This window comes from Leuciscus leuciscus, assembly GCF_965113295.1.
Source record: "Leuciscus leuciscus genome assembly, chromosome: 7".
Classification (NCBI taxonomy): domain Eukaryota; kingdom Metazoa; phylum Chordata; class Actinopteri; order Cypriniformes; family Leuciscidae; genus Leuciscus; species Leuciscus leuciscus.
In genome coordinates, this window is record NC_138731.1 from 18,233,519 (window position 1) to 18,251,657 (window position 18,139).

The following is an 18,139-nucleotide window of genomic DNA, read 5'->3' on the forward strand; positions in this document are numbered from 1 at the left end:
ACCGACAGACACAGACCAAGGGCGACACTAAGTCACCAGATTACAGTTTGTCACTTCCAAGACATTTTAACGCCGATTCAGCATGTTCAATAGCCGAAAACAGACTCCGACAGACTCTGACAGGGGTAACACACTGATCCGACAAAACCTGACGAAGTGTCTGTTGCCGTCTGTTGGTGCAGTGTGAATTGGCCTGAAAACTGACTTTGAGTTTATTTGAAAGATTGTCAAAATCTCACTTAATTTTCAGCCAGTAACTTGACACGCAGCATTTGCGCCAATGACACAAGTTATTCACCAAATCATGCTAAAAAGGGCTTTAAACCCTCTGTGACGTTCAGATTTTTGGTCTCAAAATTAAGGTTCTGGGTCTTTCAAATGAAGATGGGGTTGAAGTGAAGTGAAGAGTAAAATGTTTTTCAAAGCATTAAGCTTTATCAATAACATTACAATTTATAGCACTGGGCAAGCTCCAGTGATAGAAGTGAGATTTATTTATTTTTCTGCCGCAATGCATAAAAGTCAGAATGGCAGGTTTTCAGCCTTCTCTCATGTTGAGGTATGTATCTGGTCTCTGAATGGAGCTGCAAGTTCAAATTCCACTTCTAGCAAAAGGATTTTACACAACTAGAAGTAAAAGCTTATTGAACCTTAACAATATTCACAACTTTAAGTGTTATTATTGCTATGAGACTTTTTGCCATCGGGAAAGCTCCAGAGATAGCGATGACCATCAAGGTGCCAAACTCAAAGGCTTTCTGCCTTCTTACATGTTGAGGTTCCTGGTCTTCAAATGGAGGTGTAGGTTAAAATCCCACTTGTGACGAGACTAGAAGTAAAACCTTGAACGATATTCAAAGCAGAGTTTTTTAAATCGGGCAAGCTCCAGTTGACCATCACCAATTTTTTTTTTTTTTTTGCTGTTTTGCCTAAAAGTTTTCGGTATTCTGGTGTGCAAATGAAGGCATTGGTAAAAATCCCACTTCTGACTAAATGCTTTTAGAGTGACAAAACTGGAAGTAAAAACTTTAACGATATCATTATGATGAGACTTTTTGCCATTGAGCACGTGATAGTGATAGGACTGACAATCAAGTGTGCATCTGAAAGTATGTTGGCCTGTTTGCCACATAAAGCTGTCATATGACTTCAGAAGACTTAACATTGACCATACGCATGAGCTTTTTTTCCTGTTTTAAACATTGACAGCTGTATTTACTGCATGCTTTCACTGTATGGAAAAGAGCAGCATGAAAATTGTTCAAAATTCCTCATTTTGTGCTCCACGAAAGATGTAAGTGAACAATTCCTTTAACACAGTCTCTGTATGAATATATGTGTGTGAAGGAGAGTAGTAATAACTTTATAATTAATAGACTGAGGGTTATAACGGCTGGTCTCTGTCATCTGACAGAGTGAATAAGTGCTGAGAAAAACAGCTAGCAGACGGAAACTAAGGACATTCCTTTGGCCCTCTCATGTGAGCAGCTGTGGGTCTGTACACAGGATATGCAACTTGTAAGTCCCAGTTCCAAAAGGAAGTTTCTGGAAATCTCCGTACTACCAAGTTTCATCTAAACCACACTGAAGAAGAGCTCTTGGTTTAATTTAACAGGGAACACAAGACAACCAGTACAATGGAAAGGAACCAAAAATGGTCACACAGCTCATTTTGTATGTGGGAGACTAAACATGTAACAGAAACCAAAAGATTCATAACAATTAGATATTGATGTTAAGTAAATATTAGCTTAATATGCAAGGTCAAGTAAGCCATTATCAATTTTATTTCCCCCCAACAAAAAACAAAAAAATGTTAACACTGTGGCACTGTGATGCTATCCATCCCCAACTCACTACAGCAATGTTTATTCTGTAAGAAGATTCCTTTTGAAGATTTTGCCCTAGCTCTTTGTCTTTTTCTGTGTCCATAGAAAGCCTTTCTCTCACTATTATAGTGAAATGGTTTCCAGATGGGTGATATCCATCCACTCTCCAGCAGGAAAAATGAATAGGAAACTATGGGGAGATAAGCCAAGAAAACTGACACTGTATTTGGATTTGGTTATTCCGGTTGTTGTGCTGTGTGACAAATTAGAATTGCTCTGGAGAATAAACTCCATAGGAATCCTTCGAGAAATTACGGATGGATGAAACAGGGAGTGATAGAGAGATAGACCGAGTGCTGGGGGAGCAAGATGGAAGGAGAGGAAGGGGAGAGTGGACAGGACTGGGATATCTCAGAAAGAGACAAATTAGAAAAGCTGCCAAGCTTTAGGACTGTGGATACTTACAGATTGTAGAAGAACTGCTATTTGCCAGTAGTACAATTGTCCATTCAAAGACAAGCTGTGTACTTGTGTATAGTGAATATAACATGTTTGCATTAAGGGTTCTATGTGATAAGCCATCATAAACAACCAGTAGATTTGAGGATGTGATGTAGGAATACCTTGATCAGGGTATGTGATCAGGTCACTTGATCAATTAAAAATGTATAATGCATGTAGTGTAGCACACTTTGTTGTTACAGGACCTCACATGCATTTGAAATGGTTACTGTTGCATAATGTGCACTGTTTCATAATATTATTTAAAGGAGACATATCATGCTTTTAAATCATTCCTTTTTACATATAAATCATACATTTGTGGTCTATATAAAGCGGAACTGCAATGCTTGGGTCTGAATTCCTCATTATTATAGCTCCACAGGCCCCTTTTCTGATGTGCGTCTGAGAGCAACTCGTTTTGGTGCGGTCTTTTTAAATGCAAATGAGACACTTCATACCCCGCCCCCTCTCCAGGTTGCAGAGGTGACACTCGGTTCAACTCCACCCCGTTCGGCCATTTTTGTAGTGTGATAGCAGAGATACGATTATCTAGTGGCACAGAAACTTTTGGACATCCAAGAGGATTGCTCGAAGTGTTGGGCCGGGAGTAGGTGTCCTTATTTGGCAGTTCCGCTGCAAATACTGTGACGTAATAGTTCAAAAAATGTAATAGAGAATAGAAAAATCGGAACATGTTGAAAAATATGACCAAAACAGAATATAAAGATATCAACGAAGCACCTGAAGAGACTAATTTCAACTTTTCTGTACTTCTAAACACTCCAAATATACAACAAAATGCATTTAAGGGCTAAAAAATGTAATTTAGCATGATATGTCCCCTTTAATAAAACAGCAGGGAGTATTGCATACTGTGTGGTATGCATTAAGGAGTATTCTACTATTTGAACATGGGCTGCATCTGAAACTGCATATACTTCCCTACTATATAGTAGCTCGAAAACAGTGTGTGACTAAATAAGTATGTCCAAATTCACAGTACTCATATTAGGCAAAAAGATCCCGGATGACCAACTTCTTCCAGTGAGATTCTGAAGTGTGCATACGATGGACACTTTACTATCCCATGAGGCCTCAGGAGAGGATTTATGAATGGCAGTGAAGCAACGTAACTGATACTGGTACTGTAGGTCACATGATAATGACAACATGGTGAATGTAGTACGTCCAGATTACATTAATAGTATATAGAACATACTTTTTTAATGGTCGTGAAGTAATTACTTATTCAAAATAAGAACCTAGCCTTAGTCTTAGCCAAACAGAATACTGAACAGGAGCCAAGTATTGTGAATCATTTTATTGGTCAGACTGTGAGAAAAGAACTGTAGTGGTCTTGTGAAGAAAAAACAAGAAAAAAAACATTACACATAGCTGAAAGAGCTAAAACATAATGTTTTACATTTCTGAACAAAATGTGAGTAGTGCTTGTCTGCTAGGGTGTTCTGGGTGTTTCCTGCTGTTGGTGGTTGCTTACTGGCCAAAATGCCATTCTCTCAAGACTAGGGTAATTTAATCTCCCTAATATGGCTTGGTCCCTCTATCAATGTAAGTCTAAATGATTGTATTTTCATTTTTTTTTAAATCCAATCACTTAGAAATGTAATAGCAAACCTCACATAAACAAATCACATGGACGTCCCTATTCTGTTACACTTTTTTTTTAAGGTGACACGGTTACATTGTACTTACTCACATTGTACTTTAAGGGTTAGGTACAATTAGGGTTAGGTTTAGGGTTAGTTTCTTGTAATTATGCATAATTTACTGTTATAACTATAGTAAGTAGATGTAGTAATGTGTAACTACGTCACCTTAAAATAAAGTGTTGCCCCCTATTCTTATAGAATTAAAATGATTATTAAATCTTTAGTTATCGTCCTTGGTGTGAACAGCCATTTATTCTTTGGTTTAGGATGATCATATTATGACCAATAGTAAAGTCAGAATTGTGAGAAGTAAACTGGCAATTTTGAGATTATCTTAAAATGTTTTATTCCGTGGAGGAAACAAGCTTCCATACTGCCTCTAGTGTTCATTTCAGGCTGAAATAAATACCTACAGAATATGTACACTTTGCTCTTCTAAGTGTCTGGTTTAGATACACAAAGCAGAAACAATTCTTGATGCTTCACATATGCTCTGTTCCATGTTTCAAATCAGTAACTTTTGCTGATTTAAAATGTCTATTCATTAATAAGATTAATGCGTTTCTTAAGGGGAGACATGCTTCATGTCTCTTTGAGGACATGTAACATGACCAGCTTTGCACAAAATAAAACTGGAGATAGAGAGAAAGAGACTTCGAAATCATGAATGAAGACTAGAGCAGCAAGCAGGCTATAAAAGGAAATGAGAGAGAACAGCATTGGACATCCAGAGTATTTAGCATTGTGAAGTCTTCACATGCCTTTGTCTAAACTCCTTGGGTGTAAAGAATGAGTAGACGTCCTCAGGTCTATTATACAGCGCATTAAACATGAGGGGTTTGTCACAAACCCCTGTTCTGGTTGTATAACAGTGTTGAGTCTACGTTTTTGACACAGCTGCAATCAGGAACTTGCTGAAATTTGTCTGAATATCTTACCTTAAAAAGGTATGTCTGTGTTTCTGACACATCAAAAAAGCAGTTCAAATCGACCATTTAAAGAGATAGTTCACCTAAAACGTAATTATCCTTATTAGAATCGAAACATGCTGTTATATTTCTGAGGAACACAAAATAATATATATATTTTTAATTTAATTTAAAAGAATCTTAATTTTCCATACAATGACAGTTTTAGTGACCACTGACAAAATGCAAACAGGACAAAATATATAATTCATGAAATTACACCTTTTCAATTTTATTATGAACAAATAAAAGCATACATGTTTGGAATGTGAGTACACTCATTCAAAAGTGTGGGGTCAGCAATATTTTATTAAATTTTTTTAAATAATTATTTTCTATTCATCAAATAATCATTTAAGCAGCAACAGTTCATCATATAATTATTTCTGAAGGATTTGACATGATGATGCTGAAAATTTAGCTTTTCCATCACAGGAATAAATTACATTTTAAAGGCGCCATGAAATGTTTTATTATTGAATTTTCTTAAATATGTTCTTTGTGGTTATAATGTTAAAGTTTTTTTTTTTTACAGGATAAAACAGGATGTGTCAAAGCAAACGTTCTTTTACTCTTCCTTTTATCCTGTTGTCAGACTCAAAAGTGTTGGAGTGTGTCAGAAATTGAATGTGCATACTGTACCCAGTGTAGACAGTGTCAGTGATTATAACGGGTTCTATTTGCTCTTGTAGACAGGTGTAAGTCGCCGAGCGACTGAACGTCAGTGGATGGGGGCCTATATGGTGCTGTCACGATTCGGTTTTGTTTCATGTTCTTGTTTCATGCCTGTCATGTGATCCCCTGTTTTAGTCATGTGATCCTGCCATGTGTTCTGTGTTGTCATGAGCCCTTTTCACACAGAGATTCCGGAAAATACACGGATAAAGTGACCCGGGATTTGACCCGGGTTCGTTTGATTTTGGTCATTCACACTGCCAGTGATTTTCCGGAATCAGAGAGTGCGTTCACACACAACCCGTAAAAATGCCGTAAAGACACGTGACATCGATGTGACTTGTAATCTCAGCAGCGTCTTAAGTTTGCTTATGAGCTGCGATCTCGCTCTCGAGAAACCACGCCTGTGCATTTGTTTCTCTGATTCGATCATAAACTTGCGCATTACGTACCGTTTCACAGCTGGAGAACGAGCCCGGCTTCAGCGTCATCACTACGACATGGCATTATTACGGCTTTTGTTCACACAGCGCGCGTTCCGGGACTGAACACGGCAATGTTACTAGGTCCCGACCCGGCATCGATCCCGGCATAAATCCCGGGTCGAGTTTGCGTTCACACAGAAGGCGCTCTGGCAATTTGCCGGCAATTTGCCGGGTTCAAAGCGCTGTGTGAAAGGGGCTATGTTGTCATTGGTTCATTGTTTCATTGTTCATGGGTGTCCCTTGTCTAGTCATTAGTCTAGTTTATTTCATGTTTGCCATGTGTCTTGGTCAAGTATTGATCCTGTATCCACTGTTTGTAAGTCTATGATCACGTCCAGTTGAGTTTCATGCCATGCCACGTCATGCCTTTGTTTTATGTTTTATGTTTGATCTTGTTTAGTATTAATAAAACTGCACTTGGGTTCTACAACTTGCCGCCAGTGGACTCCTTATTAGAGGTGCATGACCATTTTAAAATGTATTATAATAGAAAAGTTATAAAAGACCGTTGAGAGTAAGGTGGGTGGCAATATTTTCTGACGCGACTGACCCGAGTTCAAATCCACATTTGATCAAACTCATTCTTCTCCCTTTTCCCCATCACATATCATCTTGTATTAGCAAATAAAAAATGTTATCCAAAAGCGGAAATAAAGTGCCTAACGGGTATTTAATAGTGGGAATAAAGTGTTTAACGTGTAGGGTTAGAAGTAAGTGGTAGGGTTGGGAAATCGATTGCAATTTTGGAATCGGATACTTAAGGTCAGGAATTAGATATATGTTATAAAATAAAAACAGTTTTCTGTGCTGTGCACACATCCAAAACAACATGCACAGAAAGCCGCCTCTCATACAGAATAGTGCGCTATACTGAACAGAGTTCTCTTCCGCATCTTTTTAAACTTGAACGGGCAAATACACACAAAAATATGTCAAAATATCCTCGTAAACCCAGTTGCTTATTTCTTTAGTTTTTGTTAATTTTGGACCAAAATGTATTTTCGATGCTTCAAAACATTCTAACTAACCCACTGATGTCACATGGACTACTTTGATGATGTCTTTATTACCTTTATGGACGTGAACAGTATACCGTCCATTGACTTTCAATGGAGGGACAGAAAGCACTCGGAATAAATCATAAATATCTTAAGATGTCTTCAGAAGAGAAACGGAGGTCTTACGGGTTTGGAGTGACATGTGGGTGAGTCATTAATGACATAATTTTCATTTTTGGGTGAACTAACCCTTTAAGCTTCCTACAGTGACCACTTCTGTACTCCACATGAGGTCTGTCTGTAGAGCCTCGGGGCAACAATTACAAACAAATTACCAGTCAACATGAAGAGAGGGAAAGGAGGGGTGATGTGTAAGAAGGACAAACACTATAAGGAATTCAAGTTCAAAAGAATCAAGTCAAAAAGCCACAGAGAGCTACTGTAAGACTGAACAACAAGAACATCCACAGATATCCATTTAGCAGAGAAACAAGTGCGTCATGTTCCAGAGTGGCCCGCATCTCCATTCACAGTGATCTATGGTGTAGATAAAGTCTTGTCTGGCATACATGTAATAATCAGATAGATGAATGTGAGGCATGATAAACTGTGGTTATCTGTGAATGAGACAGTAGTGTCTGCAAGCCCCCTTGATTTGCCCAAAGCCCCTTACTCCCTTACAACTTATCTTACAGCTGACTGGGTATTTTTAATTCATTCTCTATGAAAGCTATGAAAAGGCTAATGCAGAGTATTGTGGAAATGACAGCAGAGGAAGCAGTGAGCTTCAAAGAGTTGTAGAAATGTAGTTTTGCATCTGCAGATGCATTTACTACATGCCTTCTGTTTTCTAATTGATAGTTTACGGGTTTTTTTACATTTAGCAAATAAAATATTTTTTTATAATTCAAAAAATGTCCCCCTTCATGTCATGTGTTTTACGAATTGCTCTGAGACTTGGGGTTGAAGATCCAAATGAAGCTTTATTGGGACAATCTAGAATTGTAATCCCCATAACAGGCAAAAGGTCAAAAACACGGGCAAACAATCCAAACAAGCAACAGCGCAGAAAACACAGGGAAAAATGGTAAACAAAAACAAATACAAACAAACACAGGAAACCATGAAGGATAACGCTCAGATTTGAAGTGTAACACAAATACAAGACTTCACAACGAATGAGTGAAAACACTGGGCTTATATAAGCGGAGTCCCAAATCAGAGGCTGCATCCTTCGAATGACACGAAGGTCGGAACAAGCATTGTTAAATTACAATACAGAGGATTGTTCTTGTTGCCTAGCAACTGTAACAGCTGCCGTTGATGAGTGACAGTAACGTTTATATTAGACTTTTTTGAAAGTTATATTAAACTGTCTGAAAACAAAACAGGCTTCACGAACTGTCTAAAGATTTTCACCAACGATTTCCATTTCTATATATAATAAAGAGTATTAACTATATTTAAACACATCTTAGTAGATATGTCAACATTAGAACTGCTTTAAAGGTGCATTGCGCAACATTTCATGTTAAAAATACCCGTTTTTCTAACCCATACATGTTTAAACAATTGCCTGATGGGCTGAATGAGCCCTTCTCTGATCACTGCGATTGCCTCTATAATCCTGTACAGTAAAATAAATAAGAGGGATTCGGGACGGAATTTGAGACTGGGCGTGACATCATGCGCGTTCACGCTCACCTGGCTATGTCTGGCAGGTTTGTGTATTCGCCGCCATTCTCCGTATCAGCGAAGACAACTCGAGCGACAAAACTTTAGTCAACTTTCGACAAAAGTAGAAGATGGATTCAAAGAGACCGGCTTGTAGTTCATTCCAAACCCCAACGCAAACTCCACGTAAGACAAAGAAAAGAAAACTTTTGTCTAGTGCCACCAAAAGGGCCAAATTGGAGTCAGACAGGCGTCGGAATAAGACGAGAGTCAACATCGGGAAGGCTTTCAACAAATGGAGAGATCTCCGGTCTGCTCTAGGGCTCAAACGGGATCCTCAGTTGGCTTTTAGTTGGCTAAATGTATTTTTGCTAGGTATTGCGTTGTATTATTGGGTGAAGTGCGATACGGGGTGAATCCAATGTAAAATGCTAGAGTTATCAGCTGGGGAGCACGCGGTTCACGCGCAAATCGTTCATGTGTGTATGTAACGGTAGGGTGATTAAATGTATACGGTTGAATTTATATAAATTGCCCTGTTTAGTTAAAGGTCGATGTATGATCTGTGTTGTCACATGTGTTTTATGTGAGATTGGGGCTTGTGAATATAGAGAGTGTCGCTGTTTTAGGATGCGCACTACTTTAAGTGCACTCATTTATTCACGGTGAACTTGGGATGCGTTGATTTAAAGGGGAAGTACATACGAGCTCATGCACTTGTGTATAACATTATATAAATAAGAGAGCTCATGCATTGTTGAGTGTAATAATTGTTCATTTATTGCCACAATTCATTCTAAGTAAAAACTCTGGATATGAAGCATCTCGTCTGACTGTTTATTGATAAACGTGCTCCCTTACAGGAGTGCTACATAAAAAGTTTATCAGTTGCTCGTGCAAGCGTGCGTGTGCGTGTGGTCCATAAGCGTGTACACCTCTGGTTGCAGTTTCGCTTGTCGCCAGAGGGGGCATAGTTCTGCAAAAACTCAGAGACTTGCGCATTGCACCTTTAAAGTTTTTCTTTTTCTTTTTACACTTGTATCATTAGATATCTGAGTAAGTTGAAGCCCAATACTTACACGCAATATATTCTGGGATACAAGGCCATGAAGGATTCATCTGTTGTATCCTTCTTTCACAGGAAACGAAGGACGCATTTGGAGGTCGCATTTGAAGGAGCCTTTGAATTGGGACATCCTTCGTTGCACAGCGGTGATGCTATCATCCTTCGAATACGGCCTTCGAAGGATGCAGCCTCTGAATTGGGGCAGCAACTGGCAAAGCTAACCAGATAATGACACAGCTGAACGTAATCAAGCATAATGAGTCCAGGCTGAAATGAAATGAACGACTTTGAGGCTACACTAGAAGCTACTAGACTGGTTATTGAACCAAATAACCAGTTTGAACGGAATTAATAAAAACAGGTATATTTGAAAGTCACCTTGTAACACCTGATATTAAAATAATGTTTTTGATGCTACATAATTAAGGGACCAGAGACTTTCTCATTTCAATGAGCCACGTGTATTACACCACAAATCAACATACAGTCAGTAACTTACAATGTACATATAGTTACGCAGTTGCATGGGAAAAATCAACCAATTCAGTTCAGTCTTTTGTAGCAGTGTCTTTGATAACTCAAGGTTCAGTCTTTAAGTGACGTAGAAGCAAGATGAAATAGTACTTAAGTGCCTTGTTGATGAGGCCCCATCTGCCTGCAACCGAGCTTCCCAGTAACTGCCAATAATGTGAACTGTAGTTATAAAATGAACCATAGATGGCAACAAGATGTTGTGGACAAAACGAAGGCAATTAATCCCATTTTTGATCAAGGTCCTATCAATAGTTCAGCTTCCAGCTCAGGCCCGCATGTTGAACCCTCTGCATCAAACAAACAGATAAACTTAGTGCCACTATTAACACATTTACTCGTCCCATATTTACATAAACATTACCCAACATCATATATACAAATAAAGTACTAACAAGATCACTTACATTTGAGTTAAAGAACCTCAGGTTCCTCAAATGAGGGAAAAAAAGCATTACAGCATTGGTGAGAAAGCTTCTCCATGTGGTTAACACCTACTTCCTACTCCATACTTCTTCTCTTACTCTTTTATGCTACTAGGCATCTCACTGGCTAGAGCGCCCCCTAGTGACAGGATTAAATAACACACGCCCTGAAAGCTAATGGGACAAAATGTAACTGTAAAACTGTTACACACCCCTACCCCAAAAAAAAAAAAAATCAACAAGTCCCAAAAAATCTCTTTAGCTTTTCAACATGGTAAGTATCAATTTGGCTCGGGTTGTCAAGCATTACAACCTTGTAATTGACATTATTAACCCTTTTCACAATTTTTGCAGGACCTTGCCATTTTGGAGCTAACTTGGCCATAAAATAGTCAGCAGCACGAGACAGAGGGTGAGTAAGGATCCAAACCAGATCTCCTTCTTCAAAGGATTCGACCTTTCTACGTTTATTGTAGTATTTGCCTTGCCTCTCTTGGGCTTGACTAGTCTTCTCCCTCACTTGGTCAATAAGAGCTTTCTGTCTCTCAACAGTGCTGTAGGCTACATGATCGGGATTAGGCGGCTTACGAATTAACCGCTCAAGTGGACCTTTTAACTTGCGTCCTAGTGCAATCTCTGCCGGAGTGAGAGCCGTGCTCTCTTGCCATGCTGAATTAATGGCATACCGGAATTCTGGTATCCACTTGTCCCAGTCACGGTGATTGTCATGGACGTAAGATGCTATCATCGTTTTCAAAGTCTTGTTGACCCTCTCAGTTAAGTTGGTCTGGGGATGATAAGCTGTAGTGAGTTTTTGAACTACACCCCATCTTTTGCAGGTATCGTTGAGTAGCTGGGCAGTGAACTGAGGCCCACGGTCAGAAACTAAGTATGCCGGAGTTCCCCATCTTGTGAACATTTCTTTTGTCAGAATGTTGGTTATCAGATGAGTTTTAGAAGACCGTAGAGCAAAGAGTTCTACCCACTTGCTGCAATAATCCACAAAGACTAATAAGAATTCATTGGATCGTGGGCTTCTTGGGAAAGGACCCATCAAATCTACTCCAAGCATAAAGCCAGGCTCTACTACTGGGGTTGACTGCAAAAATCCAGACAGCTTAGAGATTCTTGGTTTGTAGGCTTGACATGTCTTACATTGGGTACAAAAACTCCAAACGTCTTTACGAATCTCAGGCCAATAAACATTGTCAAGTAGCCTCCGTAAGGTTTTCATTCTTCCCAAGTGTCCGCTCAATGGGTTTGAATGAGCAAATTGCAAAAACTCTTCCCTCAGTGATGCAGGTATAATTAATTGACTAGTGCTCTCTTGTTGCTTGCCAGGTACCCTGCGAAACAAGTAGTCATTCTGTACAATGTAAGCAATACGGTTTGGATCGGCATTGGGTTGCTTGGCTGACTCCCATAGAGACTGTAAAGAAGAATCAAGCTTTTGAGCCTTCCCAATCTCATCCCAACTGACTGGTAAATTAGGGTCTGGTTTTGTGGGTTGGCACAGGGCAATGTGGCCTACCACTTCTTGCACAGGTATTCCTCTGGATAGGGCATCAGGTACAACGTTACATGATCCCTTACGGTACTTAACCGTAAAGTTAAAACTTTGCAGCTTTAAAGCCCACCTGGTCAAACGGGAAGATGGTTTAGGCTGATTAAATACCCAAGTCAGGGCTGAATGGTCTGTGAGTACTTCGAAGTTCCTTCCCTCCAAGTACTGCCTCCACTTTTCTACAGCCCACACCACGGCCAGACACTCTTTTTCTGCTGTAGAATACGATTTTTCTGCTCCTTGTACGAGCCTTGAAGCATAGGCGATAACATGCTCTAAACCATCAATGTCTTGGGTCAACACAGCTCCTAATCCTATATCACTAGCATCAGTTTGTACTTTAAAGTCCTTAGTGAAGTCAGGTGGCATTAAAACTGGTGCTTGTTGGAGGGCGTTTTTAAGATCATTAAAAGCATTCTGGCACTCAATGGTCCAATCCCAAGCAGTGTCTTTAGCCTTTAGTGCATGTAAAGGTGCTGCTCGCTCAGAAAAGTGAGAAATGAAACGATGGTACCAACTTGCAAGACCCACAAACCTTTGTACCTCCTTGACATTCTTGGGTACCGGAAAATCACGGACTGCTTTGACTTTAGCAGCTTCGGTACGGACCCCTTCTTCAGAAACGACATGTCCTAGATATGTGATGGTCTTTTGCAGCATGGAACACTTCTTGAGGTTGAGTGTTAATCCTGAAGCTTCTAGTTTGGCAAAGAGTTGTTTGAGATGTTGGAAATGGTCTTGAATATTTTTGGAATATATCACAATGTCATCAAGATAAACAAAACAGAACTTCCCTAAATACTCTCTCAGAACGTTGTTCATTAGTCTTTGAAAGGTTGCAGCAGCGTTTTTGAGGCCGAAAGGAAGACGAACAAATTCAAACTGATTGTTTTTGGTGACAAAAGCAGTTTTTTTTATACTGTCTTCATCCATTCCTACCTGCCAGTAACCAGACTTAAGGTCCAACGTGCTGAATACAGTCGCTCCATACAAGGACTCCAGGATATCTTGAATCTGTGGCATTGGGAATCCATCAAGAGGAGTCTTGGAATTTAATGCTCGGTAGTCAACACAGAAGCGGGTACTACCATCCTTCTTTGGCACTAAGACTACTGGTGCAGCCCAAGGGGATACAGAAGGCCTTATAATGCCTTTGTTAAGCATATTTACTACTTCTTCGTCTATAAACTTTTGCTTGGAGACGGAAACAGGGTAAGCTTTCTTACGCACAGGTACCTCATCGAGGGTATGGATCCGGTGACGAATTAAAGTAGTCTGTCCCAAATTATCCGTGCATACTGTTGGCCAATCAAGCATTAGACCTTCTAGTTGACGTCTTTGCGCTTTAGAAGCATCGGCTCGATCTACCAACTCCTTTATGGTGGCAAGCGTAGGGGAAGTCGTTGGCACTAAAGGTAATGCAAGGTGCAGACTAACTGTCGGCGAGGGTGAAGAAGTGTTGAAGGTGTGGATTGTATCGCATTCTTCAGGCAGTGTATATGTAGAGTTTTTAAAATCAAGGAGGATTCCTGAGGTCATCAGAAACTCAAGCCCCAATACAACTGAGAAAGTCAAGTCACAGTCTCTCATCACATAGGCTCTTAGAGGATAGTTATGACCATGGATTGTACTTTGCCAAGATATCTTTCCTAAGGCTGACTGTACATAACCATTAGCAAGGGAAAACGACTGTCCTCTACTTGATTGCATGACTTCATGTTTTGATGTCAATTGTTGCCAACATGACTCTTGCACTAATGAATAAGTGCTTCCAGTATCCAGTATTGCTTGATATTGATGGCCTTTGATAGTTATGGGCAATGTTAAGGTTGTTATCGGCTTTCCGTCATTCTCTGAAAAGACAGCAATATGTGGATTAGATTGTCGTCCTCTTGGGAATTTATTGGTTTCAGCAGGCTTAGAGGTGTTTTCTTGATGTCTTTGCCTCCAGAAGGCTCTCTCCTCACCTATATCTCTCTCTATGAGCGTTCCTACACGTACCAGCTCATCCACAGTAGTTGCAGTACCTCTCAAAATACTGGCTATCCTCGGATTGCAATTCCGGAGTGCTGCTTGGAGAATCTCACGTTCCGTCATAGCTGGCTTCAACCTCAAACATAATGCTCTGTACTGGTACGCAAACGTCCTGATGTTTTCATCAACTCTTTGTTTCCTTTCTCTTATTCTTCTCTCCACCTCAACTTCATGATCTTCAGATAAAAAGGATTGAAGGAAAGCAGCCTTAAATTGTGACCATGTTCTTACTTTCTTCTTCTCTGCCAGCCACCAATCTTTAGCTGTACATGTTAATACAGAAGGAAGCATGGATAAAATTTCACCATCATTCAGAGGCTGTATAGCCAGATACTCATCACATCGCTCCAGATACGTAATGGGATCTTCTCCGTCTAAACTTCCGAACTTTGGAAACTCTAGTTTGATGGGGGTCTGGCAATGTACAGGTCGAAAAGAACTATGGGTTGCTACAGTGTGGTTAAAACCTGGAGTAGAAGTGGCTCCTCCAGAAGACTGAATTAGAGATCTCAGCTGGCCATCTCGCCGTTTCAGGCAATCCATAGTCACTTGTCCCAACTCCTGGATTTTAGTTTCTAAGGTGACTTTTACTTGGCCGCATCCAGCCTCAAATTTGGCAGATAGTGAGTTTTCTAAATGCTGAATATCTGTGTGATGGCCCTTATGCAGGTCTAATATGTGTTGCAACTGACCTTCAATAGCAGTCATCCGATTACTTTGCTCATTCAACTGGCGTTGCATGTCTTTAAAATGAACATCAGAGGAACCTTCTAAACCCTCCACTCTACTTTCAACTTTATGCATTCTTGAGGCCATTATCATAGTTAATAGACTTTCATCTTCTTCATTTTCAGGAGGAGGAGGTAACAGAGAATCATCGAAATCACCTTCTTGTTCTACATCTTCTTGTTCATTTTCCAGATATAAATTACTGAGAGAATGAATAAGGTCTCGGACAGGCTCACGATGCCTAGTGAAATTTTCTGCAGAATAGTCTGGGCTTAAAGGAACACCACCCTCTGCCTCTCTTTGTGTGACGGCCATTTTGCAACTAACAAACCACTAAAAGTAACCTTAGCTTTAAAGACCCAAGTTGATAGCAATGCAATGACACCTCAAGATATGGTCACAAAAAAACACATATGGCATGACCCATTGAAAGCAGAATTTGTCCCTCTTCAAGATTCAATCAAGTTTTGCTTTTTCTTTCTTCTTGTCCCTGTTCGGGCGCCATATATTATGTAACACCTGATATTAAAATAATGTTTTTGATGCTACATAATTAAGGGACCAGAGACTTTCTCATTTCAATGAGCCACGTGTATTACACCACAAATCAACATACAGTCAGTAACTTACAATGTACATATAGTTACGCAGTTGCATGGGAAAAATCAACCAATTCAGTTCAGTCTTTTGTAGCAGTGTCTTTGATAACTCAAGGTTCAGTCTTTAAGTGACGTAGAAGCAAGATGAAATAGTACTTAAGTGCCTTGTTGATGAGGCCCCATCTGCCTGCAACCGAGCTTCCCAGTAACTGCCAATAATGTGAACTGTAGTTATAAAATGAACCATAGATGGCAACAAGATGTTGTGGACAAAACGAAGGCAATTAATCCCATTTTTGATCAAGGTCCTATCAATAGTTCAGCTTCCAGCTCAGGCCCGCATGTTGAACCCTCTGCATCAAACAAACAGATAAACTTAGTGCCACTATTAACACATTTACTCGTCCCATATTTATATAAACATTACCCAACATCATATATACAAATAAAGTACTAACAAGATCACTTACATTTGAGTTAAAGAACCTCAGGTTCCTCAAATGAGGGAAAAAAAGCATTACAGCATTGGTGAGAAAGCTTCTCCATGTGGTTAACACCTACTTCCTACTCCATACTTCTTCTCTTACTCTTTTATGCTACTAGGCATCTCACTGGCTAGAGCGCCCCCTAGTGACAGGATTAAATAACACACGCCCTGAAAGCTAATGGGACAAAATGTAACTGTAAAACTGTTACAACCTTTTCGGTCATGTCTGACTCAAAAAGAACCGAATGAGCCGGTTCAACTGTTGAAGTTTAACAAGGATTACACAGGAATCTTACAAGCAAGTTGCCAATATGCGCATGAGATGCACATACTGGCAGAGCCGATCAGCCCTATACGCACACTACGCAAGGTGCGTAGGGCCCCGCAAATTACTCAAGGCCCCGCCTCCCCCTCGTGTCAAAGCGCGTCAATCAATGTTTACAATATCGATGACAAAATGAAGCGGAACTATCCTTCTGGTCACGAAAAGAGAGAGAAAAAAACACCATGAGAGTTAATTGCGGCAACAGTTCAGGTAGACTTGTGTTCTCTCCTCTCAAAGTTTGATGTCAGCAAAGAACAGTAGGCTAAAGTTAAGTTGATGTGAGTTGATTTATTATGCTTAATAAACGACAAAGGACAATGGTGTTTGTTTATAAACTGCAGCTCGGAAAAGATAACCGCGTCACGCGTTCATATGCGCGTGCATGAAATGAAACGTGCACTTTCCAGCAGAAACATCTGTCGGGATTATAGTTTTAAAACAAGACGATGATTATCTAGTCGCTCAGTCAAGGTTTAGTTACAACTCTGCACTAATGCAATAATGAAAGCCATGTATTGACATTGACTATTGATAGGCTCCATTGAATTTAAAATGTTGATTGGCTGGAGATTCTGGTCAATATGGATGCACATCCCTCAGTAAATAATAACCATCAAGTATCAAGAATTACTTTTATCATTTAAAACACAGTGACATGCTATGGCGCCATTTTAGCTTTTATTCATTCACAGGATATGCATTTTTGATATCAATAATTAAATTTGTACTATTTAAAATGTGAATTCTTGATATTAAGAATGAACTTTTTACTAGTAACAATGTCTTCTGATATCAGGAATTACATTTTCACTAGAACTAGTTAAAGGAAGGATTGTAGTGGGAACACTGGGGTGTCAGGTGTGACTGTGTGGCAATGGCAAATGGTTCATGGCTCACGGGTCAGGTATGAGGGCCCCTAAACAGAATTTTGCTTAGGGCCCCAGGGAGGTCAGGATCGGCTCTGCATACTGGAAACATACTTAAATAGTATTAAATAACGTTTTATTAAAACATGCGATCAAAAACGGATCTTTTTGTTGACTATCTTATTTAATTTTTTTATCGTTTATTCTTCAATCCGCATTTGTGCAGTAATGTCTGCATTGTATACTTTAGGTGTAAAACTTCAATGTAGGAAACTTTAATTTAACTACTCAATATGTGTCACTTTATTCGACATGCAGGATCACAAAATGAAACTGTGACAAACAACTTGGTGAATGAAAATTAATAATCAGTAATATGTGTTCACATGACTTTATCTGAATGTTTCAGCATGATCATACCATGATACTGAGTTGTTATAAATACGTATGCGTTGTAAATGTATGTAAAAGAACCGTTGTATATACAGTATATATATTTTACCGGTTCATTGAAACAAACCATCCAAAAGAAATGGTTTGGCGAAATGAATCGGACCTCCTATCACTATACTTAACTTGAGAATAACAGTTCTTTCTTGGCAGGTGAGATGAGAACATGAGGAGAGGGAGCAAACACAGCAGACCAACGAAGGAGAAGACAGGTGATGGAAAACAACAACAGAGAAATACAGGTAAGTATATCCAATAAG

General features: G+C 39.6%; 1 protein-coding gene and 1 long non-coding RNA gene across 3 annotated transcripts in view; both read right to left on the reverse strand.

Moving 5' to 3' along the window:
* The window catches only part of col4a2 (collagen, type IV, alpha 2), a 133,264-nt gene that overhangs the window by 93,271 nt on the left and 21,854 nt on the right, over positions 1 to 18,139 (reverse strand). The window lies entirely within an intron of this gene.
* On the reverse strand, positions 6,871 to 16,446 carry LOC309503175. 2 transcript variants are annotated; one of them, XR_014207530.1, is made up of 4 exons: positions 16,222 to 16,446; positions 11,512 to 16,104; positions 10,808 to 11,182; positions 6,871 to 10,690 (listed from the first exon to the last, which is right to left on the reverse strand). It is a non-coding gene; the product is annotated as an uncharacterized lncRNA (long non-coding RNA). The 2 variants fall into 2 exon arrangements; XR_014207531.1 differs by having other exon boundaries at positions 10,808 to 16,104.